This window comes from Rhinolophus sinicus, linkage group LG02 (genome assembly GCF_036562045.2).
Source record: "Rhinolophus sinicus isolate RSC01 linkage group LG02, ASM3656204v1, whole genome shotgun sequence".
Lineage (NCBI taxonomy): Eukaryota > Metazoa > Chordata > Mammalia > Chiroptera > Rhinolophidae > Rhinolophus > Rhinolophus sinicus.
This window is the reverse complement of record NC_133752.1, coordinates 11,693,016-11,720,464: the sequence shown is the minus strand read 5'-3', so window position 1 is coordinate 11,720,464 and position 27,449 is coordinate 11,693,016.

Sequence of the window (27,449 nt, the reverse complement as noted above, 5' to 3'; positions counted from 1 at the left end):
TCACCGGGGTGATTTGTTCTCAGCGACACTTTAACCCCTCAAAGAATAGAGCTGGAATTTGCAACTCAGTGTATCTCCAGAGCAGACAGGCTGGTCTTCACATTACTTTTAAAAGCCAATCAATATGGAACCAAGACTTTGTACATCGTAAGTCCTCTTATTAGGCATTACATCAAGAAAAGGACAGATCACAGATCACAGCTTACTCTTCGGGAGCATGGTCAGGAGTGAAAATTCTTTGCTGTGCATTTTAATTCAAAATACATTACGTATGCTGTGGAAACTGGACTCTCTTGTTTTGAGTACCTTAGAGAGAAAAGTCACAAAGCATGAATTGAAGGGATAACTTGTTTTGAAAGGGGGATCAGAGAAATCCTGAAAAAAAAGAGCAAAAAGAGAGAGAGAGGGTATATTTACAATTATTACCGCTTATAGAAAGAGATATTAAGTAGATTATGGGCATTAAGAATAAAGTTAATGTGGATATAAAAATCATCAAAGCTACTTATCTTTCTTCTATTCAGTGAATACTACTTTAATTTTGTTATTAAAATAGATAATAATAATAAAGTTCCAGTTATAGAGTTCCTACTATGTGCTAGAAACTGCATCTACAAGAAAAGTATCACAATCACTGTTTTAAAGACGATGAAGTTGAACTTCTGTCATAGTAACTCTCTCAAAAATGAAATCAGTCTTTATGCACAAGTCTGTCTGAACCTCACATATGTGTCAGTATAATAAAAACTAGATGCACCATTAGGTAGTTCAATGTCATTGAGCCTCTTTTTAACCCACGACCTACACACAGTAGCAAAAACTTGCTGCGATTTACTTTCTGTAGTTTATATAAAATGAAAACAATGGTCATATGAAGGTGCTTTTCAACGTACATCTCCCTTTTCTATTAGGTTGGTGCAAAAGTAATTGTGGTTTAAAAGGTTAAAAATAATTGCAAAAACCGCAATTACTTTTGCATCAACCTCATAGAAATACTAACATGGTTCCAAAGAGATTTCCTTTACTCCCCAGGCTCCAACCTCCATCCCTATCCTCACCGCTGTGCCACTTTTCCTGCCCTTCCAGATCTGACTGAGAATCATCGATACAGTCAGTGAAATCAGTCCTCATATTGTACTTACTCTCGTTGATTTATTTGGGCACTGTCAATATGCATCATACTAACGCCTAAAAAGATTTTGCTTTCTGAAATCTAATCAAACCAATTCCGAGTACAGCAAAAGGTGGATTCAAGACACATCTATGCTCATGTAGGATTTGAAAGAGAAGAAACAGTGTGAGCATGCATGCGAGAAAGGGAGTGCTGGGTTTGAGTGTCAATTGATCATTTATTGCCCGGGAAAAAAACCACAATTCTGAAGTTTGATTGGCTGGATTCAGATCCTGTCTCATCCATTTAGTAACTGTGACTTCTAGTATGTTACTTTACATCTCTGAGTCTCAGCTTTATACAGTATAAATCAGGGATGTTCATGACATCTGCCCAATGAGGATTTAATTAAAGGACGTAATTGACGGTAAGTCTTTAGAACAGTGCTTGGCATACAGTAAATGTTCAACTAGTGGTAATTATTATAGTTGTTGCTATTGTGGTTACTATTATTATTGTGGCAGATATTATCGATATCTAGTATCAGTCTCAAGTCCTTCATGAAAACAAAAAAAACATTAAAACAGTTATCTTTCAAAATAGATTATTATATTTAACTGATCATATTAGTTTCATGAAAATACAGTTTTACGAAAAAATGAAATAATTTACATAAATGATGGGACAAAATGGTAAACTAGATAGTCTGTATTCAACCCCAAAGGTTGTTCACTTCCCCTGGGTGACCAGCTGTATTGATAGCTCACTTGACACAAGTCACTGGGTGAATCAGGGCGTCATTTTGGAAGTGAAGCACTTCTTACTTTGAGATCCCAGCTCTGATAAAGTTTAGTTTTCTCATCCATATAATGAAACTAATAATAACTACCTTGGAATATGGTTACAATGATTAAATACATAATGTCACAAGTAATAAAAGCTAACACTGACCGGGCTCTCATTTTATGCCACACACTGGGCTTGGCACTTTTTATGTCTCAACAAATTTAATCTTCACAACTACTATATGGGGTACATGCTATTTGAATATCTATTTTTGCAATTGCTAAGTTGTTATTTAAACTGGTGTCTTCACCGTGCTTGGCATTGTTTTCACAGACAAAGCCTTTCAAAGACTGTCCTCTTCTAGGAGCCCTTTAGGTCACTGTTATCTTCCTGGGTTCCCCACAGCCTGTCTTGCCTGAAGGGCTTCAAGCTGAGTGTGGGAGAATTTACCAAAGAGAAAAACCATTGAGTTTTACCTGGGTGACAGCAATTATGCAGAATGACAAAAGGAGCAGTTAAGTTACAAGTTAAGGACGATAATTCACTCTCCCCAGGGACTGTCACTCAGAAAGCTTTGAGAAAAAATAACAGCAAAACAATGGCAGGCTCTATTATTAACAGTCATGTCCCCATAATGCCCTGGCATTCTGAAACAATAACGCCAAAAATGCAGTCTGCTGTCCTTCCAATGCTCACCAATCACAGACGCTACATCTAAAGCTGTCACTCCTTGCAGACTCACCATAGAATGGTCCTCAGGTCACCCCTTTGCCATGGTGGTTCCAAGTAGTGGCTCTATAGAACCCTCCAAATAACTTACTTGCCATCAGAACTCACCAATAGTTTTTAAAATACATGAGCCAAGGAGTGGGAGAAACCTAGATATTCGAATATGGTTTTCCTCAACACAAATATGAGAGAGCGGGAGTTGGGCGGAATTTACACTTTGATGTAAGACGTTTGCCAAGACAAGTTGTGACTGTTATTAGTTTTGCACAATAGAGAAGAGCTTAAGGAAAAAAAAAATCACCAAGTAAATAAAAAACATTGTGAAGGCCCATATCTCCAAGAGTTAAAGCACTACTGCTTTCTAATCCACCAGTATTAATTGAATATCTTCATTTTACTTGCTATTTGCTGTACTTAAAGAGAGCGTTGTACAAGTTCGTAGTAAGTTGATGTCAAGGTGGTATATTTATTGCTTGAAATCTATAACAATAAATAGATTAAGGGAAACTAATTAATTTTGAGGGTTTATTATGTACTAATATATGCCAAACCATACACTAACACAGACTATCTAGTGTAAAGATTAATAAGATCATGGAGTTAGCTTCTCTAGGCTCAAATCTCTGTTCTTCCACTTCTTGCTATAAAACCTTTGGCAAATAAATAAATAAATAAATAAATAAATAAATAAATATCTTAAACTTGTATATGCCTCAGTTTCTGGAACTATAAAATAGGCATAATATTTGCCCCTAAATTATATGTTTGTTATTAAATGAGTTAATACAGGTCCAATGCTTCAAGCAGTGCCCAGTAAATGATAACCACTGGATAAACATTAGCTCTTACTATGATTTATTTAGCCATTCAACAGCTTATTTCATCATTTTTATTCCCATTTTATTGACTGTAAGACTGGTGCTTAGGGAAATTCCATAATCTGCTCAGATTCCTGGGGGAGATCCAGGACTGGAACTAGAGAAAGTCTGGATCCAAGTCACACAGGTTTGTCACTACTTAATTGAATTTCTCTAAGAGGAGTTGCTTTGGGGAGAGTCAGGACTGAGGTCAAATACCGCTCTGTATGGCTTACTAGGTATATAACCTTGGTCAAATCATCAAAATTCTGTTAAACTTAGCTTCTTCATCTGTAAAATGAAAATAATTTTAACAGCTAATTTACGGAAGAGCAGTAAGGATTTGAAGAAAAAAATTTTTTTATTTATTTTTTTTTTTTTGGCAAAAAACTAGCAGAAGCCTCGTTTCACACAAGCCTCATCTCATGCTTTTGTCATTCACAATGAAGGGAGTTTTATTTGCAGTTCACCTGGAAATAACGACATAACACTTGCTTTGCTTTTTGGATATAAGCATAAGAGAGATTAATAGGGGCAATTTTGCAAAATATTTTATTGTTCCAAATAGATTCTTCCCAAAAAAGTATTAGTATTAGTCAAAGGATTCATTAAACTTTGTAAAGTTTAAATTTAAAATCCTAGGAACATCTCTATGACCCCAAATTGTTAATCCTAGGGTCACTTTTGATAGAGTGAGCTGAAATTTCAAAGGTTAGAAGGACGGGAGAATTGGGCATGTGTCTCAGCCACAAGGAATCTAGGTAGCTGTACACTCAGAAGTCAGTGCTCTGAACAACCCATTTTTCTTAAACACACCCTTGGGTGAAGCACTGAGAATTAGAGTGCTGGCCAAGTAGGAGGGGTTCAGGTTGAGGCATGAAAGAGGCCTAGAGGAGACCGGTCACTGGTAAGGAACAGCATGAACAGAAATCACATCAAAAGAGATATGGTGCATGGTTTGCAGTTGAGACTTGGGTAGAGAAGGAAGTGGAAGAAGAGCACAGACACGGAAGACTCAGGGTTGGGTCAGGAAATGCTGCATTTGCATGTAGCTCATCCCCAGCAGGATGGGAAGAAGGGGTCTCCAAAGTGAGGGGCCTGCAAGCCTGGACTAGGCGCTGACCTCTGTGCTCCCAGAGTTTCTCTGTCCTTCTCGAGTGGCTCTAGCGTTCCCTACAGACTGTTCATCTTTCTAATCCTCCAGACGGACTAGAGGTCCGTGTATCAAAGGTCCAGATAGTCAGTTGTGTGTCATCCACGCCAAACATGGTACTGGAGCATAGTAAGTGCCAGTGAAAACTTTTTGACAAAGATATGAAGGTAAGAATGATGGAATTTATTATATATACTTTGGCTCTGCCAAGTTTAGGGAAACAATGATCCAGGCCTGATCTTATAGGCCGAAGCTTGGAGGAATCAGGGTATGGAGACCAATGTAAAGTGAAAAATCTCTAGGCTAGTAATTCTTAGCAGAATTGCCTGAGGCAGTTTATGAAAATACATATGATTCAATCTATTCAAACTAAACATTAGAATATATCATTTTGAGGGTATTCACTCATTCATGCATTTGCTTAATAAATATCTGCTACTACCTCCTATGAGTGAATGGCCTCACTAGGTGATGGATTCAGATGGAAAACAATACAGACACAAGTTCTTCTCCTAAGTTTCCCATAACCTAGAAGTGGCTCTGATATCAATCAAAGAAATTACATAAAAAACGACTTAATCAAAATGTGATCATTGCTGCTCAGAAAAATAGGGTATATTTCTGCCATAGACTATGCGCAGGGTGGTATTAAATACTTTTGGGGCAGCACCTCAAAATGATTCAAACATATCTTCCATTGAAAGCCATTGCCTTGGCTCTTTTTTATTTCTAGGATTTCTTTTTTTTCCTATATTACATCCACCTACTTGAAAACACTTTTAAATTTCTTCTCACAGTGGGTTGAAGGCTATCCAAGTCCTATGAATCAGTGACACCAGATAACCATTGAGCTGCGCTTAGATTTCAATACAATGGGGAAGCAGTTAAGTCAGTATAAACGTGTCACGTCCCTGGTCATTTAAACCTAAGCTTCCCAAACATTAATCTGTAGAACTCTTGATACCATGCTATCCCATTTCCAGGACAGGAACTGCAATTCACTTTTAACTATCCATATAAAAAGTAGCATGGCAAAGTCAAAAAAGACATTTTAACTTGTAGTTCCCCTTACTCTTAATGTTATGGCCCGTAATGAATTGCTGCCTATCTAAATGACTTTATTTCTCATATTTTTCCACCCCATTCTTTTATAACATCACAAGTATGATTAATATCCAAAGCTTCTGGTGATGTCAGTGAATACTCTGGATTCATTCAAACTTATGACAAAATTGGGGTTTTGCATACCTGAGAAAGGTAAAAAATTATCCTTATTTAAAAGAAATTGTGATTGATGGACTCAATGCAACCACAATTTTTGGAGAAATCAGTTGTCTTAATTACAGTGTATAAAATTCAGTCTCTTCTGAGAAATACAGCAGGGGTGGGGACATTTTCAGTTTGCTGTTACGGATGGGTTCCCAGTAAACATTTAAAGAATTTATGCATCCTGACTGGATGGAGCCACCCTCCCCAGGCTTATGTTTCTATGTGGGTGCTTCTTTTGACTCAGAGGTCACAGTCGGGGAGGGAGAATGGAAAAAGAAGCCCCAGTATTTGTCATTTGGGGGCCATTTTGAGCTAAAGGGATCAGAGATATGAAAATCCCTTCTCTAGTTGAGAAATATCTAGAATGCTCCATGAAGGCAAATGTTTCTATTGTTTACCACAGTCTCCCACTTTCCTTGTCATGCATTCCAGAGGTTTCTGCTACTGACACTGCTGACATCGCAAAGTTTGTTTTTGACATCCAACAGCTTCCATTTCACCTCTATATTTCTCTACACTGGAGCACTGCATTCTCGTGATAATGCTAAGCACCCTTGTTCCATTATTTTTGGCATTTTGTAGGGCATACTGTTTTTTAAAGACAAAGCTATTTGTTACTTCTATCATGTCATCTTTTTCTTTCAAGTAAAACACAAATTCTTTTCACCAGTGGCAAAATGAGCTCTTTCACAGATTTCTCTAGGTCTTTTATCTTCGTCTTCTTATAAACATAGAGATGAACAAAATGTCAAATTCTGAATCCGTATGTTATGGTCCAAAGGACACCAAATTGGATCTGAATCCTAGCTTTGCTTTCCAATGACCTTGAACATGTGACAATTGGGCAAGGAATTACATATGAAGAACTATCTGGTCGCTTATAGATTTATCTCTAAAATCTATAATTTTATGATTATTCTAAGAACATATGTAGCATAATTTCTAAGATATTCTCCAAAGAAATCAACAATTTCATAGATGTTTGTGTGTTAATATTTATTTCAAAATCAAGATAGTAATGTCACCCCCCTTTATTGACGCAATGGAATGAGTCAGCTCAGAATATGAAAGCTACATCCTTTGTCCAACTGTTAAGTAAGATTCCTGAGTAGCAGACCCCACACTTTTAAAACAAAGGTATAATGTCTTTCCATTATGATTTTTGTGAGAATTAAACAAGATCATGTATGTGGAAATGCCTAGTATGAGATCTGACACATAGGGGTCAGAAAATAAATGATAGCAATTCTTACTATTATTGACACAAAGCTTTGTTCTTTTCAACGCTCATTTATATACATTATTTCATGTTACCAGACTGAGTTAATGCTGCCAAGAATTTTCATTTAAAAAAATATCCCAGGGTCAGTGACATTATAAAATTCCCATCCTGAAACGAAGAGACTGTCAACTGATTTTAACTTGTAGCAATAAACTCCTTATCTATATTTGATTCATTCAAATATCTCCTTGACCCAATAGCTTTGAAGCAAGTCTGCCATATTTTATTTATACAGTCATTACTATGGCAAATATTTATCAAGTAGCAACTATGTGCCTGGATCTTATTTTGTCAGAAGCTAGATTTTTATACTGAAACAGGACCAGGAAAACAAAAATTGCTATAGTATACTATGTGCTTAGTGGTGAACTTATTTAAGCAGGGAGGGAGGGTTGAGGGGGGAGGAAAGGAAAGAGTTTAGGTAATTAATTGTTGATATGAATTTATCAAAAATTAAAAATAATCAGTGAGTAGCTGTAACAATTCCACAGTGCAGTAAGAGTAACAAAGCTCTTTTTCCAAAAATGTCCTGAACCCACCCACTTTGCTTTAAGCCTATTAAAATCACTGACATTCAAGCCACCTTTATTTCTAACCAAGAATCTTGACAACAACCCCCCACTGGTCTCCACATTTTCACTTTTTGCATTCTAATATCTATTTTCTACATAGCAGCTAAAAGTATCCTCCAAAGTGAAAATCTGATCATTTTACTTCTTGATTTAAAATGGTTCCTCAAAAAATTAAAAATAGAACTACCTTATGACCCAACAATTCCACTTCTGGATATTTATCTGAAGAAATACAAAACACTAATTCAAAAAGATAACTGCACCCCTACGTTCAATGAAGCAATACGATTTACAATAGCCAAAATATGGAAGTGCCTGTCAACAGACAAGCATATGTATGAGGTGTGATCAAACAATGCAGTGAATGTCTAAATTTAAAAAAATGTATTACAGTAAAAGACACATTGTCATTAATTCCCCCCAATCCCCCACCCCCCTGCTTTGAACATTTTTATCCCATTGCTCTTGCCACTTTCTGAAGCAGTCCTGGAAATCCTCTTTCATGAGTGTCTTTACTTCATTCTCCATCATGACAATGCTCTGTGTCACACATCGCTTCTGGTATGGCAATTTCTGTCAAAAACTTTATGGGTGTGTCCTCTTCTACCTTATTAACCAGATCTGGCACTGTGCGACTTCTGGCTCTTCCCCAAAGTCAAAATGCTTTAGGACATCGAGGCAGCCACGACAGTGCAACTAAAGACACTCACAAAAGAGGTCTTCCAGAACTGCTTCATAAAGTGGCAAGAACGATGGTATAAGTGTGTTCGAAGCAAGGGGGAGTGTTTTGATGGGGATTAATGGCAATGTGTCATTTACTGTAATAATTTTTTTTTATTTAAACATTCACTATATTGTTTGATCATACCTCCTACAATGGAATATTATTCAGCCATACAAAAGAAAGAAATCTTACCATTTGTGACAACATGGATGGACCTAGAGGGTATTATGCTAAGTGAAATAATTCACACAGAGAAAGACAAATACCCATATGATCTCATTTATATGTGAAATCTAAAGAACAAAACAAACAAACAAACAAAACAGAAACACACTCATAGATACAGAGAGCAAACTGATGGTTGCCAGAGGGAAGGCAGGGTGGGGAGCTGAGTGAAAAAGTAGAGATTAAAAAGTACAAATTGGTAGTGACGAAAGAGTCGCGGAGATGTAGAGTATAGCATAGGAAACAGAGTGAATAATGTCGCAACAACTATGTATAATGCCAGGTGGGTACTAAACTAATTGGGGGGAGACCACTGCATAAATTATATCAATGTCTAATCACTATGCTGTACACCCAAAACTAATGTGAAATAATAGTGAATGTCAACTGTAACTGAAAAAAAAAAATTTAAAAACCAAAAACCTTCTAGTGCCCTCTTGGTACACCTCTCCAACACGGTATCCAACAGCTGCCCCCTGCCCTGGTGAACCATAGCGCCCTTTGGCCCCTTCCAGAGCAAGTAGAGCTGGTTTTTGCTTCAGGGACTTCATATGTAGTACTTACTGTGCCTGAAACACACTTTCCTCTCTTCTTAAACCTAGCTCCTTTTGTTAGCTAGATCTTAACCTTCTTGAACCCTCATCCTGAAGCTGCCCTGTCTCCCAGCTATCACTATTACACCACATTGCTTCCGATTCACTTCCCAACCACCCCCACCCCAGCTCTTTATCATTACTCATGGAAATGTTGTCTGGTGTGTACTTGTGTATATTCCAACTTCTCCATGAGAATGTACACTCCATGAGGCAAGGGTTGTGGCTTTCTCATTGACCTATCCCTATTGCACATGGAAACCAGCACTGAGAGGTTACAATAACTTAAACAAGTAAAGGGGATTGTAAGTAGCATCTAAGAAGAATCTCAAGTCTTCTCATGTCTATTGGTGTTTTATTATATTTCATGGCTGAATAATTTGTGCATATACAAAACTTGGCCTCTTGTCTCAAGGAGTCTGACACTAGTTCTTGAAACAAAATATTATCTCGGCAGGAGTTAAAACTACAAGACAACAATAATACAATAATGTAATAAGACTAACTATGACAGTGTGCTAAAACAATCAAACGGACAGGAAGTGCTCTGATTTTGCATAGAGTTTAAATCAGTATGGTAAAATAAGTGTTTTTTTCCTCTCCAGTAAACACTATGGTTCTTTGAGTTCATATCGCTTGCCTCTGTGGTTAGTTGATTTTTCTGTTTGTTTAATTGGATGTCATATCCTAGCATCTCCTAAAATTGCTACATTTCATATATTTATTTTGTAAATTAAAGTTATTTCAAATCAATTCTTTCTTGACCCTTTAAAAATGTTCCAGAACTTCTTGAAATAAATGTAGATACAACATTGGTGATATTCACAAATCAGCATTGTCATGGGGGAAGTGGGACATCACCGAAGTAGCCACCTATTTGGGAAAATCTTCCTCTTGGGGGGATTCAAAGACAGTAGTTTATATAGTTTATATGGCCTGTTTATCATATTTCTTTCCATAGCATTGTAGTTTAGAAATAAAAATTGTCTTTAAAATTCAATAAATTCTAAAATTTATTTAAAACTTTGTCATAAACTGGATCTAATAATCATTTCCCAGCTCACCCATCTATTCTATACAAACAAAACCATCAAAAAAACAAAACAAAATAAAAACAAAACAAAACACCTCTCTACGGGGATCAATACTTGTTTTAAAAATATGTTGAAAAGCCTTGTGTCCTCCAGAAGATATATGAATGAAAAAAAACACACACAAAAACAGGCAACTCTCTTCCCGATATATGTGAGTATATTTATTCACCACATAATATACAAGGGGGACCACATGCTACCAGGAGTCAAATTTGGGAGACAAAGTTGATCAATGTAATGGCCTTGTTCTACTAATTGTCTTTCTTGTGGACCTCTACCCTGTTTTTCTCCATCCTGGTTCTGTCTGAGACTACAAACATATTCTATCCTAGTTAAGCAATAATAAGAATGCAATACATTATACAGAAAGTGACAAATTCCACAATATCCAAAGTTATACACACGGCAGGAAAACTTTTTCCTATAAAGGAACAAATAGTAAATATTGCAGTTTTTGCAGGCCATTTGTCTGTCTCTACTACTCAATTTTGGCGTGGTAGTGCAAAAGTTGCCATGGATGATACACAAACAAATGACCGTGGCTATATTTTATTCACTCCATAATGAAATTACGTCAAATAGGTCATACAAAATTCAAAGCTTCTAAATATAGAATAATAAAATGTGCTGAAAATGCATTGACTAAAGTGGAAGAAATCCAGGCCTAATAAGATAGCATATAACTCTATAAACTATCTCTACATGTCACCGCTGACAGGTCAGAGAATAAAAATAGACACAGACAATTTGAATAAAATAACTTATAAGTCCTCATCTGCTTTAATAGAGGCCTGTAAAATACTGAATCTAAGTAAATACATATATCCAAAAATATGTAAAATATATACAAATATTAGATAATTAAACATGTTATAGCTCATTAAAATTATGAAAATATTAAGTGCTTATGTACCTAATATTCTGCTCAGTTTTGTTCACTATTTCATGTAATCATTGCAACTACCCTGTGTGGAAGATAGTATTATTGTCTTTTTTTTTTTTGTTTGTTTGTTTGTTTGTTTGTTTGTTTGTTTTTTTTTTTTAATTAAATTTATTGGGGTGACAATTGTTAGTAAAATTACATAGATTTCAGGTGTACAATTCTGTATTACATCATCTATAAATCCCATTGTATGTTCATCACCCAGAGTCAGTTCTTCCATCACCATATATTCGATCCCCCTTACCCTCACCTCCCCCCCACCCCCCTTACCCTCTGGCAACCACTAAACTATTGTCCGTGTCTATGAGTTTCTGTTTCTCATTTGTTTGTCTTGTTCTTTTGTTGTTTTTGGTTTATATACCACATATCAGTGAAATCACATGGTTCTCTGCTTTTTCTGTCTGACTTGTTTCGCTCAGCATTACTCTCTCAAGATCCATCCATGTTGTCACAAATGTTCCTATATCATCTTTTCTCACTGTCGAATAGTATTCCATTGTGTATATGTACCACAACTTCTTTATCCATTCATCTATCGAAGGACATTTTGGTTGTTTCCATGTCTTGGCCACCGTAAACAAAGCTGCAATGAACATTGGAGCACACGTGTCTTTATCTCTAAATGTTTTCAGATTTTTTGGGTAGATACCCAGGAGAGGGATTGCTGGGTCATATGGCAATTCTATTCGTAATTCTTTGAGGAACCTCCACACTGCCTTCCATAATGGCTGCACCAGTCTGCATTGTCACGAACAGTGTATGAGGGTTCCTTTTTCTCCACAGCCTCTCCAACATTTGTTACTATTTGTCTTGTTGATGATAGCCATTCTGACTGGGGTGAGGTGATATCTCATTGTGGTTTTGATTTGCATTTCTCTGATGATTAGTGATGTTGAGCATTTTTTCATATGTTTATTTGCCATTTGTATGTCCTCTTTGGAGAAATGTCTCTTCAAGTCCTCTGCCCATTTTTCAATTGGGTTGTTTGTTTTTTTGTTGTTGAGTTGCATGAGTTCCTTGTATATTCTGGATACTAGCCCCTTATCGGAGGCACTGTTTGCAAAAATCTTCTCCCATTCAGTTGGTGGCCTCTTTATTTTGTCAATGGTTTCTTTTGCTGTGCAGAAGCTTTTAAGTTTCATATAGTCCCATTCGTTTATTTTAGCTTTTACTTCCATTGCCTTTGGAGTCAAGTTCATAAAATGCTCTTTGAACCCAAGGTCCATAAGTTTAGTACCTATGTTTTCTTCTATGCAGTTTATTGTGTCAGGTCTTATGCTTAAGTCTTTGATCCATTTTGAATTAACTTTGGTACATGGTGACAAATAGCAGTCCAGTTTCATTCTTTTGCACGTGGCTATCCAATTCTCCCAGCACCATTTATTGAAGAGGCTGTCTTTGCTCCATTGTATGTTTTAGCTTCTTTGTCAAAAATTATCTGTCCATATTTATGTGGTTTTATTTCTGGGTTCTCAATTCTATTCCATTGGTCTATGTGTCTGTTTTTCTGCCAATACCATGCTGTTTTGATTATTGTGGCCCTGTAGTACAAGCCAAAGTCAGGAAGTGTGATACCTCCATTATAGTTCTTTTTTCTTAAGATTGCTTTGGCTATTCAGGGTCTTTTGTGGTTCCAAACAAATCTGATGATTTTTCGTTCTATTTCTTTAAAATATGCCATTGGGATTTTGATGGGGATTGCATTGAATCTGTATATTGCTTTGGGTAATATGGCCATTTTAACTATGTTGATTCTTCCAATCCATGAGCACGGAATGTCTTTCCATTTCTTTGTGTCTTCTTCAATTTCTTTCAAAAATGTCTTATAGTTTTCAGCATATAGGTCTTTCACATCCTTGGTTAAGTTTATTCCTAGGTATTTTATTCTTTTTGCTGCAATTGCAAAAGGAATTGTTTTTTGTATTTCTTTTTCTGAGATTTCATTGTTAGTATATAGGAAGGCAATGGACTTTTGTGCGTTGATTTTGTAGCCGCAACTTTACTGTATTCGTTGATTGTTTCTAATAGCTTTTTGGTGGAGTCTTTAGGGTTTTCTATATATAGCATCATGTCATCTGCAAAGAGTGATAATTTAACTTCTTCATTCCCAATTTGGATGCCTTTTATTTCTTTCTCTTGCCTGATTGCTCTGGCAAGGACTTTAACACTATGTTGAAAAGCAGAGGTGATAGGGGACATCCCTGTCGTGTTCCTGAACGTAGAGCAAAGGGCTTCAGTTTTCTCCATTAATTATGAGATTAGCAGAGGGCTTGTCATATATGGCCTTTATTATGTTAAGGTATTTTCCTTCTATACCCATTTTATTAAGTGTTTTAATCATAAATGGATGTTGTATCTTGTCAAATGCTTTTCTGCATCAATTGATATAATCATATGATTTTTGTCCTTTATTTTGTTTATGTGATGTATCACATTGATGGATTCTTGGATGTTGAACCATCCTTGTGCCCGAGGATGAACCCCACTTGGTCGTGATGAATAATCTTTTTAATGCATTGTTGTATTCGATTTGCTAGAATTTTATTTAGGATTTTTGCATCGGTATTCATTAGAGATATTGGTCTGTAGTTTTCTTTTTTGTGCTGTCCTTACCAGGTTTTGGTATCAGGGTAATGTTGGCCTCATAAAATGAGTTAGGGAGTACTGTCTCTTCTTCAATTTTTGGAAGAGTTTGTGCAGAATTGGTATTAGATCCTCTTTGAAGGTTTGGTAGAATTCACTAGTGAAGCCATCTGGTCCCGGACTTTTGCTTTTGGGAAGGTTTTGGATGACTGATTCAATTTCGTTACTGGTGATCGGTCTGTTTAGATTTTCCAGTTCTTCATGGTTCAGCCTTGGAAGGCTATATGTTTCTAAGAACTTGTCCATTTCTTCTAGGTTGTTGAATTTGGTGGCATATAGTCCTTCATAGTATTCTTGGATGATCCTTTGTATTTCTGTGGTGTCCGTGATAACTTCCCCTTTTACGTTTCTGATTTTGTTAATCAGTGTCTTCTCTCTTTTTATCTTAGTAAGTCTAGCCAAGGGTTTGTCAATTTTGTTAATCTTTTCAAAGAACCAGCTCTTTGTCACATTAATTTTTTCTATTGTCTTTTTGTTCTCTATTTCATTTATTTCTGCTTTAATTTTTATTATTTCCTTTCTTCTGCTGACCTTGGGTTTTACTTGTTCTTCTTTTTCTAGTTCTTTAAGGTGTAACATGAGGTTATTTATTTGGGAGTTTTCTTGTTTCTTGAGATAGGCCTGTAATGAGATAAATTTCCCTCTTAAAACTGCTTTCGCTGCATCCCAGAAATTTTGGTAGGATGTATTTTCATTGTCATTTGTTTCTATGTATCTTTTGATCTCTCCTCTAATTTCTTCTTTGACCCAGTCCTTCTTTAAAAGTATGTTGTTTAATCTCCATGTATTTGTGTTTTTTTTTTACAGTTGATATCAAATTTCAAAGCCTTGTGATCAGAGAATATGCATGGTATGATTTCAATCTTCTTAAATTTGTTGAGACTGATTTTATGTCCCAATATATGGTCTATCCTTGAGAATGTTCCGTGTACACTAGAAAAGAATGTATAGTCTGATGTTTTAGGATGAAGTGCTCTATAAATGTCAATTATGTCCATTTCATCTAATGTGTCATTTAGGGCTACTATTTCGTTATTTATTTTCTGTTTGGATGATCTATCCATAGCTGTCAATGATGTATTTAAGTCCCCTAGTATAATTGTGTTTTGGTCAATTTCTCCCTTTAGTTCTGTTAGTAGTTGCTTGGTGTATTTGGTGCTCCCTGATTGGGGGCATAAATATTGATGACTGTTATGTCTTCTTGTTGTACAGTCCCTTCACCATTATGAAATGTCCATCTTTATCTCTTGTTATCTTTTTCACCTTGAAGTCTGTTTCATCTGATATCATTATGGCTACACCTGATTTTCTCTGGGTACCATTTGCTTGGAGTGTCAATTTCCACCCTTTCACTTTGAGTCTATGCTTGTCCTTGTAGCTGAGATGTGTCTCTTGGAGACAGCATATGGTTGGGTTTAGTTTTTTGATCCAATCTGCTACTCTGTGCCTTTTTATTGGTGAGTTCAGTCCATTTACATTTAGGGTGATTATTGATATGTGAGGATTTCCTGTCATTCTATCTTTAGTTTTCTGGTAAGGCTGTGTCTCCATTGTTTCTTTGCCTTTTTGTTGTTGTCTATTATTTCTGTGTGGTGGTATTCTATGATGTTTCCCTCTGTTTCTTCTTTTATTTCAGTATATATTTCAATTCTGGATTTATTTTGAGTGGTTACCCTTAAGTTTATGTAAAAGAAAGTTTGATATTTAGAGTATTCCATTTTCTTCAGCACGCTTACTTTCTCCATTCCCATATTCCGGTTCAGGCCTTTACTCTCCCCCTTTTTGAGTTTTGGTTGCCACAAATTGTCCCTGTTGATGGTGGTCGAATAGCCTCCTTTAGTATTTCTTGTAGTGCAGGTCGTGTATTAGAAAATTCCCTCAGCTTCTGTATGTCTGGAAAGGTCTTTATTCCTCCTTCATATCTAAAGGATATCTTTGCTGGATATATTATTCTTGGCTTATGATTTCTCTCTTTTAATAGTTTGAATATTTGGTTCCACTCCCTCCTGTATTACTGTCTTATATCACATGCTCAGTGTCACAGAGCTTGAAAGTTCTTTAGTCACGTGACTCCACAGCTCATCACCCATTATAGCCTAGGTGTGAGGTACATATAAAGTTGTATTTATAAAGTTTGACATAAAGCAGCAAATCAAGTACCATACTTTTGTGATTAGAGACAGGAGGAGAATATGTGACATATTTATCTAAGTAAAAATGTAGGTAAAATTAGCATAAAATCAATATTTTAAAAAATGGAAAAATTTTTAAAGATTAAAAAATAGTGAATGAAAAAATGTAATGTGATTTTTTAAAAAAAAATCTGTAGTGCCAATTTTTTAAATTAAAGCAATAAAATTTTACAGTTCTAGTAACTAAAAAACCCACAAATTTAGTAAAAAAGGATATGACTCCTGGAACTCATAAATGATTATAGCAAAATTGCAGGATGTAAGTTTAATATACAAAGCATAGTTGTGTTCCTATAATGAAGCAAAGAACAGGTAAAATTTGAAGTTTAAAACATCATCTGTATTAATACCCCCCAAAATGAAATGCTTAAGTATAAACTTAAAAATATGGATAAAATCTTTATGAGGAAAAACTGCAAAACTCTGATGTATGAAATCCAAAAAGACCTAAATAAATGGAGAGATATTTCATATTCATGGATAAGAACACTCAATATTGTCAAATTGTCAGTTCTACTCTACTTGATCTATAGAGTCAATGCAATCTCAATCAAAATCCTAGCAAGTTGTTTTGTGCTTATCAACAAACTAATTCTAAAGTTTATATATAAAGACAAAAGATACAGAAAAGCCAACACCGTATTGAATAAGAAGAACAAAGTTGGTGGACTGACACTGACTGACTTCAAAGCTTAGTATAAAACTACAGAAATCAAGACATGTTGGTATTGGTGAAAAACATAGACAAATAGATCAGTAGAACAGAATACGGAGCCTAGAGAGAAGGACTCACATTAATATAGTCAACTGATCTTTGACAAAGAAGGAAAGCCAAGAGAATGGAGAAAAAAATAGTCCTTTCATCAAATGATGTTGGAACATCTGGACACTCTCATGCAAACAAATGAATCTAGACATCAACCTTATACCTGTCACAGAAATTAACTCAAACTGGGCCATAGACCTAAATGTAAAGGCAAAACTATTAAACTCTTAAAAGATACCATAGGAGCAAATCTAGATGTTCTTGGGTATGGTGATGACTTTAGTTACAACATCGAAGGCACAATCCATATAAGTAATAATTGATAAATTGGACTTCCTTAGAGTTAAAAACTTCTGCTTTGTGAAAGACACTGTCAAAGGAATGAGAAAGCAAGCCACAGACTTAGAAGAAAATATCTGCAAAAGGCATCTGATCAAGGACTATTATCCAAAATATACAAAAAACTCTTAAAATCAACACAAAGAAAATGAACAACCCAATTTAAAAAAAGGGCAAAATACCTGAACAGATACTCACCAAAGAAAATATACAGATGGCAAATAAGCCATCTATATATGAAAACATGTCCATTAAGGAATTGCAAATTAACAACAACAACAAAAAAAGAGATACCACAACACACCTGTTAGGATGACTAAAATTCAGAACATTGGCAATCCAGGTGCTGGTGAGGATGTGGAGCAATGGGAACTCTCATACATTGTTGCTGGGACTGCAAAGTGGTACAGCCACTTGAGAAGACAGTCTAACAGTTTATTATAAAATTAAACTTCTCACTACCATATAATCCAGCAAACACACCCTTTGGTATTTACCCAAAGGTGTTGAAAAAAACATCCACATAAAATCCTCCACACAAATGTTTATAGCAGCTTTATTCATAATTGCCAAAACTTAGAAACAATCAAGAACCCTTTTTAAGTGACTGCATAAAGAAACTGAGATACATCCAGTTATTTAGTACTAAAAAGAAAGGAGCTATCAAGCCATGAAAAGACATGGAAGAAACTTACATATTACTAAGTGAAAGAAGCCAATCTGGAAAGGCTGTATGATCCCAACTGTGTGATATTCTGGAAAAAAAACAAAACTATGGAGACAGCAAAAAATTCAGTAGTTGCAGGGCCTCAGGCGGAGAGAAGGATGAACAACAAGACTTTTAAAGCAGTGAAACTATTCTGCACGATAATTTAATGGTGGATACATTATATACGTGTCAAGACCCATAGAACTCACAACACCATAAATGAACCCTGACATAAACTACAGACTCTGGGTGATAATGATGTATCAGCGTAGATTACTTCATTGTAACAAATGTACCACTCTAGTGAGTGATGTTGAAATGCAGGAGGTGGTGTGTGTGTAGAAGCCAGGGGTATAAGGGAACTCTACACTTTCTCCTCTGTTCTGCTGTGAGTCTAAAAACTGCTCTCAAAATAGTATCTAATTAAAAGGAAACAAAAGGTATGACTGATAGGGGAGATATTACTAGTTTTATGTATTCATGAAATTGATCATTTCAAAAGCAATGTGTAACAAAACAAGAAGAAATAGAAGACCCTAATTAAAAAGTACACAGCAATAACTTGAACAGGTTATCAAGAATCATTTGATAATAAGAGTAAAAACTCAAGAAAAGTCACAGGTGTTTTTACTCAGATTTTTTAGACCATAAAGGAATAGCTAGTTCTTATATGGTAGATACCATAAAGAAAACAGGAATGAAAACAACAAAATATTGAAAGTGGACATCTAGAAATGGTATATTACAAGAAATTATTTCCTTCTTTTTAGTTTTGCAATTTATTAAATGTTTATGCAATTAATGCACACAATTATACATTTTATGTAAAATAATCTTAATTTTTAGATTAAATATATAAATAGAAACATTTGATTTATTGTCTGTAGCCTGAAAAAAAAAGAAACAAATAAAAGACACGGCATAGTTTTCTGTGTTAAAAATAAATAGATTAATGAGAATATGATATAAAAGCCGAGAGGGAAATGAAGAATTCAGACAAGTATCTAGGACCGGCCCGGTGGCTCAGGTGGTTGGAGCACTGTGCTCCTAACACTGAACTAGACTGAGAAACAATGGCTTGAATCACAGTGGTGTTGGGGGAGAGGGGGGCAGGGGAGGCAGAAGAAGGGGAAAAAATAAAAATAAAAAACAAAAACAAGTATCCAAACAATCTACTAGTACAGTAAGACACATGTGATTAAGGTTTTTTTTTTTTTTGTAAAATTATGTATGCATTAGTAACAATCACTTTTTCCAAGGATAGATTGTGATCTGTGAGGGCATGGGTCCTGTATCCCTCAGATCTGAATTTCCATAAAGCAAGATAAGGGCAGGGATTTTTGTCTGCTTTGTTCATCAGTATATCCTGAAGACCTATAACAGTGTCTAGCATATTCTAGGCACACAGTAAAAACATAAGCATAAGGCTTTCTTGAATGAATGATTAGCTACTTAGTAAAGAACACGCACACACACATGCGCACACGCATACTCACAAACATGCTATTTCACTGTTATATTTCAATGTTATATTTCAAACTTTATTAGAAACTTCGTTCTTATATAATCTACCTTGGATGCTTCTTTATCTGCTTTTCTAATTGTACTAGTCATTACTGCTGATCACCAGCTATTTTTGGCTCCTTGTCTTTCAGGCACATGGCACAGTTCTGTTTTCCAACAACCCTCCCCACCCCCGCCACGTAGCTAGGATGGGTCATTTCTGACTGATAAATATTGAACAGAAGTGATAAATCCTGAAGTATTTTATTTTTAATGTAAAATACTTTAGCTCTCTTTTATCCATCAGCCACGGGAGCCTGTGATGGCTCAAGATGATACTGTTTCGTCAGCTTGAATCCTACAGTCAGGAGTTGTGGACAGAGCTGGGAGGTGATCTGCAGAACTAGCAAAAAGCTAAACCTTTGTTATTGCAGGTCATGAAGATGTTGATGTTGTTGCTACAGTACCTCCTAATCCATCCTGATTGACACACTCATCCATAGAAAATTGTTTTAATCACCATAGCTTTATAACCAGATTCAGTATCTTGTACAATACATCGTCCTATTCTTCTTATTCATTATTTGCCTAGCTATTATCCCATGCTTATTTTCAATGCAATGTGTTTGTGTTCTACCTGGTAATGCACTGATTACAGTTTGCATGTATTTAAACTTTTACTACATTGAGTCTTCCAATACAAGAGTGATCAATTACTTCAAACTTCATTTATGCTCAACAGAATTTTTTAAAACATTAGCTTCATATCAATCATGCATATTTCTCAAGTCTATCCCTGGACTAAATGTTGTAATTTAAGAATGCTCATTTTTTATGACTATTCTATATGATAATTTTCCTTCTATTATGATCTTCATCTGCTTATTATTTTATATAGAAAAGATGTTAATATTTTATGTATCAGTTTTTAAATTGCCTAAATAAGTTCCTTTAATTATTCTAATAATGTCTGTATTTCTGTTCATTGCCATGCATTTAAAATGTATAAAAACACAAAAGATATTAATTTAAGCTTCTCCTTTGACAGATTTATACCAGCATCGTATTTTGAAAATAATAGTAAGTGGAAAATACTTATACAGCAAAAGAGTAGAAAAATAATAGGCCATAAAATAAAAGTTCTAAATTGTAAGTGGTATCGTTTTGAAATTAAAATGAAGTATTAGCACAACTTAAAAGGTTATTACATTAAGAAAATGTAATTTCCCATAATAAATACTTGAAGCTACATAATTGTAAAAGTATTTTACTGCTGCAAAACAACAATGAAATGAGGTATTAAAATCTGTACATTTCACTAGTTTTGATGTTGGCCATAGTCAGCAAAACCAATATGTTTCCTTGTTTACGTATGCAGATCATAACACACCCAACTGAGTTTCCACATGGTATCTGCAAGTTGTTATATTTATGATTAATTACAATTAATATTTAGGTTTGTTTCTTAAGACCAAACATTACAGGTATTTAGGCAAACCTCTCCCTGCAAGTTCTGTAGATGTCAGAGCTAGACCCACCCCTGCTTCGTTTGCTTTGGTCTTCTTACTGCTGGTTTCCCTGACATCATATCCCTTACAGAATTACTAACACCCCAGTGCCTGATCCTTGGGGAATACATTTCAGTGTCTTCACTCCATTCCCGTTTTATGTGCTCTGAAAAAAAGCAAGATTTGTGAGCAAGGGAATTTTGTGTTGTTTTATCGACAAACAGACCTATGGTCTGGGACTGAGGAGTGAGCCTTGGGTGTTAGTGAGCAACCCTAAATTACAACAAGATATATCCCGGCTCTTCCAGCCCACAGCTCCCTCCCTCAGGGGTTGTGAAAATGGAGGGAGTGTTTTTCGTTTGCATAAGAAGGTAGGGAGGAGTTACCGGTTTTTATTGGGCGTGGCCAGGAATGCTAAATATCTTGCAATACAATGTAAAGAATTAAATTGCCCCTGTAAACCAAAACCAAAACCAAACCAAACAAATAAATATATGAAACAGCCTACATTCTTAAAGCTGTCTCCCCACCAAGGAAATAACAGACATTTCCTTCAATTCCAATTCTCACTTCTCTGCCTGTGCTCCTTCCAGGCATATAATAGTAGGACTGCACTTTCTACCTCTTTTCAATTTAAGCATAGCTACGTAGTTTCTTTTGGCCATTGAAATGTGAAAGGAAGTTAAGTGTGTCACCTACTGGTGGAAACTTTAAAAACCCCTGCACAGTTCTCTTAGTTTCCTTTTTCCACTCTCCACACTGGTGGAAGCACGTGTCGAGATAAGGCTCTGACATGCTGGGTCCCTGAGAGAAAACATGAAAAGGCTTCTGTCAAGTCACACTGTGCCTGCAGCACAAATAAGAAATACATGTTTATTGCATTAACTCACTAGGTTTTAAGGCTGCGTCAGATTCTAGCTTATCCTGACTAACGCTTCCCCTTCGTACAGTAGGAGTCAAACTGTCTATAACTTCCTGTTATGAATTGTACTGTTACATCCAAACTTCATAGGTCGCAGGCCTAACCTCCAAGGTGAGTATATTTGGAGATAAGACCTTTAGATAGGTAATTAAGGTGAAGGTCATAAGGCTGATGTCCTAATCCAACAGGACTGGTGTCCTTAGAAGAAGAGTCAGCCGGAGGGTGCACACACAAGGAAAGACTGCATGGCCATGTGAAAGCACAGAAAGAAGACGGCTGGAAGCCAAGGAGAGAGGCCTCAGAAGAAAACAAACCTGTCAACATCTTGGTCTTGAACTTCCAGCCTCCAGAATTGTAAGAAAATAATGTTTCTGTTGGGTAAGCCACACAACCTATGGTATTTTGTTATGGCAGCCCTAACAAACTAATGCAGACACAGTCTCACTTTCTTCACATAGTCTTTCGAATCTCTTTTAGTTTCATCCTCAGCTACCACAGAACAGCCTTGTCCTGATCTCACCCCAAGCCCAGGGTCCCAGACTGTCACTCTGGCCTCCTGCTTTGCATGGGAAATATGCTTTAGAGAGAGTCCTCCAACCTGGGTCTGAACCCCAGCTCTCCAGTGTGTTGCGTCTGTGCTTTAATCCCAGCTCTTTCCTAAACTTACTGTGAGACCTTAGGGTCATGACTTTATTTATCTGTGCCTCATAGTCATCTTTAAAACGGAGATACTATCACCCCCTTCCTCTGAGAGCTGTAGAGAGGATAAAATGAGATAATGAAAAATAAAACACTTAGGGTAGGGCTTTATAGTGAATATCTAAATTATGATGAATTTTTATTATTATAACCTCTAGGTTGGAAGGCTCACCACCACTGATGGCCTGAATCACAAGAACAATCTTGATGAATGGCTAAGGACCGGGATAAAGCAAATGAGGGACTTGCTTGGCCCTGAGAGGTAGCAGTTCCTTAAACATTGCTCCCTAGTTGCCCCACTTGCCTTCACTCTAGTCCCTGCCCTGATACACCTGATAAAACTTTCAAACCTGAGTCTCATTTGCCAAGTTCATTTTCTATTATCAGCCTCTATAGCAAGTGGAATTGCTGAGCCCAGGGACCTACTCAGGAGTATGGGCATTTTTCAACGCTGCTTCTGCCAGCAATGTGGTAGCAAGATTCCCATATACCTTATACTCAATCTCATTCAACTTACAAGGTAGTCTAAGACATTTTCAGTCCCCTAAACAACAACGATGACAAATTAAAGTTCAATGGGCAATTTACTCTGAAATCAAAGACCTTGGAAGTGCCCTTAGAAATGCTTGAAAAAGATAGAGCATGCGAGGTTTGAGAGCGAAATGCTACCACATACTTTATTTGAATTTTATAACGAGAAAATAGAGGCCAGAGATGTGTTCCTTTTTACACTAAAGGAAATAGCTTCTATCAGCTAGAAGATCAGCTCCAATAACTTCAGGGATCTATTTGGCTTTATTAGGTCTGTTGCCATTGTGATGGGCTAAGAAGTTTCCTTTGAAGAGAAGTAATTACTGTACCAGAGCCCCTAGTCAGAGAAATGCAATTGCATTTAAAAAATCCACTTGCTCAGCACAATTTAGGCTCTCTGTGCCTTTCCATAAACTGGATCGATGGCTAGCAGATACATAGATTGCCATGAAGGCTAGAGCGTAAGTTCTCTCGCTTGTATTTTTAAGCGATACTAAAAGGAAAGAAAAACCACAGTGTGAAACATACTTACCAAAAGGTAAATTAGTGCTTTATCACATTCACAAAGCAGTCACTATCGTATCATCAGGGTATTAAGCAGAAAAGTGTAGGAACAAATATTTACTGAACACCTACTTTTGGCCAGGCACTGCAATTTGATTTATATGATTTTAATTCTGTTTCTCATTGTGACCACATAAGTGTGGGTGGACAATGCCTGAGTCACCCTCAATAGGATATACAGAACTGAAAGGAAAGGGAAAAAAGTTACATCAGTGCACAACAATTGCCCAGCTATATTTCGTGAAAGTCTTAAAAAAAATGATATTTGCCTCAAATCCCTAGAATGTATTCCTTATAGCTGATACATACATATATATATATATGTGTGTGTGTGTGTGTGTGTGTGTGTGTGTGTACATGGTCTCAATGAGTGTTTCTTAAGTAAGCCCTTTATCTTCCCAGGGCCCCTTTGAACAACACCTCCTGCCTGTTATGGAAAGATACTGAAACCGCATAAATGCACTTAAGATCATGACAGTGAAATTCTCAGCCCCAAACTGGGCAACATCTTTTACTGAGTGGCATTTTAAGAGTTTCATTTGTGATGATTTCTCTCTACAAGGTTTATTCCTAAAGTGAGGAATAACACCTGACACAATTTGTTTGCAATTTTTTTTCAAGAGGCTTAACCACTTCCTCAATGTTGGAAGGTTTCTACTGATTTGGAGTCCTGAATTTCCTTCTAAGCAACTAAGTGAACCCCTGATCAAGGCCCTTTACTGAAAAATTAATGCAGAACAAATTCAGTTTAGCATAATCTGAAGATTTAACTCTCAGGATCCTGAAACGGGGAATACAAATTAAAAGTAAAATGATATCTTCCCTAATGCTGTGCTGTGGCAGGCCTTGGTTTGAGGGGGGAAAAAAATCCATCTGGCCTTAATAAAGATGTGTGCCTTCTGGGTTGTTGGGGTATATTATTTCTTTTACATTTTTACAGTGAGGGCTAATTTTTAGTGCTGTGGAACTAAACAATTTATTTTATTTTAAAATAGATCAGTCTTATTGATTCCATAAGTCTTCATTAAAAATAAATGAGTAAGTGTTGAGCATCTCCTCTGAGACAGTGTGATAAGTCTTATGCCAGAGAAAACGGGATGTGCTCGCAGGAGAGAAGCTTCATCCAACCCGCGGGTTAGACAAAGCTCCCCAGAGGTTAGGGACCTGGGTCAAATTTTGAAAACAGGCAGCAATTACCAAGATGAAGAATGAGAGGAAAGACTTGCCGGCAGAATGAGAAGTGAATGCAAATCACATTACTGAAGTCTGATTATGATGCATTTCCATCTAAATCCTGTGCTTTCTCAGAGGTCTCCTGAGCATCTCCCATCGGCAGCCTGCACATGCGCATGCGCATACGCTCTTCCATCTGCCCTTGATCTTAGCCAAAAGGCCGAGAAGCGGTGCCCTCTTCCATCTGTATTCCCCATCTTGGGCAATGGCACCGTGAATAACGCTTTCTCTGTACCAGAAAGCATGAGCTAAACTCGACCCTGCCCTCTTCTTTAACTACAATATGAAAGAAATCACCAAATGTTCTCTATTCTATCTGCTGGGTGTTTGTTGACGCCATTACTTCCTCTGCATCTCCAGTAAAATTTACTTATTTAATTGTATTTTTCCTCTTTAATTTGGACAACTGCTCTAGCCAGTTTTTATTAAATCGTCATCTACCTTTGAAATTTAGCAAGTTTCGCAGTTATGGTAAGGTAGACGCTAAGTGTTGGGGATATAGCAATGAATATGACACAGCCCAGACTCCAAGAGATCATATCTAGTAGAAGAGATAAAGAGCTGAAGAGATCATTTTCATACAAGGCCTTGATACAAGGTGTGTTAAAATGCACACAAGCCTATGAGGAGCAGAGGGGAAGACTGGAAAGCCTGCCAAGTGGGTGAAAATCCTCTGGTGTGAGGTCAGGATGAGAAGGAAATACCACAGAGAAAATATTCCAGAGGAAGTGGAATTAGCTTCAGCCTGGATACAACAAGCTATGTTAAAGTTGCTGAAAGTTGACATTCAGGAGTAGGAAATGATGAGAAGTAAAGGTACTGAGGAAAGCAGGCACCAAGTCGTGCAAAGTTTTGTGTGCCATGCTAACAACAACAGGAATAATATCAGTTACTGAATGCCTCTTGTATTCCCACATGATTATGTACTTTTATATTTCATTATGATGATTATATTTTCAAAAGATATTATTAATATTTACATTTTACAGACTTGTAAGGCTCTGGTATAACTTAAGTCATGGATGGATTCTAATGCACTCAAACTCAAATTCAAATACGATTACAACTGCATTGTCCCTCTTTCTCATTTTCACTTTTCCCCAAAACCTCTTTATTAACAGATAATTTTGGTTTTAATTTCAATTTCACCCGGTCACCAAAGGATTATTATGTCATTCTCCTGGCTTTTGTTGATCTACTTGGTCTTTTGTAGAAGCCTCAAACTTCTTAGTGCAGGTCATGTTTTTCTCCTCTTTCAGCTCCATTTCCCTACACCCATTCCACACCCTAGATACACTTAACTTCTTGAATTTCCCTGAATATGTCTGAACATCATTGCATGTGCTATTCCAGCTTGTTCAAATAATATCCCCCACCTTATACCTTCCTTGATCTCTGAAAACTATGTATGTATCCCCCTGTGCCCAGAAGGAAGCAAAATCCCATGTTTCCTTCACAACAGTATATCTTCAAAAAATGAGGATTCACTCTGAAACATGTAAGAATGATTATGAAGACATTGAAATGTGATATTTAACCAAAGATTACATGAGAAATGTCACCTTCCATAAAGTCAGCAAGGCAACTGTATGAGAGAGGATAATATTTTCCTTTAACTGGTCCAGTAAGGAAGTATAGACATCCCCACTGATGCATGGTTGTCTCTGAATTTTCTATGCCTGTGTTTTATAACCTCCATACTTAGAAAGACAGCATGTATGGTCTAGCCAAAGGCATTGCACAAATCAAAGCCTGACCCGTCCTTTTCTGTTTCATCACATGGGGATTGCAAAAGGTATACTTTTCATGTTGCCCATATTAGCATAGCCTGACACCAGATTCAACTGCATATAGTTTATACCTGAAGGTGGATGAGGGAGTTGAGATGTTCAAAGATGTGAGAGTACAGACAGCTGAATCACAGGTGTAATATCATTTATGCTATCCTGCAGTACCTATTTGTTGAGGACCTACAAAGTTCCGTGTTACCAAGAATAGAGACATAAGACCAAGTGTCAACCATCATAAAACTTAGGATCTTGCTGAGGACACGGGACATAATGTAGGGAACATAAAGAATAATGAAAAACAGCAATAGAAGACACTTCATTGCATAGGAAAACATGTTAAAATAAGCAGTTTAAGATAGCGTGTGAATAATGGAAAGAGCACTGGAGTCAGAAGTTTGGGTTCTTGCCCCAATTCTGACATAAAATACCTCTATGATATACAACTTACTTAAATTTTCTGACTTTCGAGTTCAGGTAAATATAACTGTTTTGCCCATTTCACTGGGCTTTGGAAAGAAGCAAATGAAGGTGCTTTTAAGACTACAAAAGAATAAACAGATGCATGATGCAAGATAATTTGCAGCAAGGAACAACATTTTAGTGGACCACATAGCCAGAAGTTTCTACCCATGTTCTCTTCTTTATTCACTTTCAAGGTGGGTTCTTCTCAGATTGTACTTATTAATCACCCAGTTAAATGTGATTGTTATTT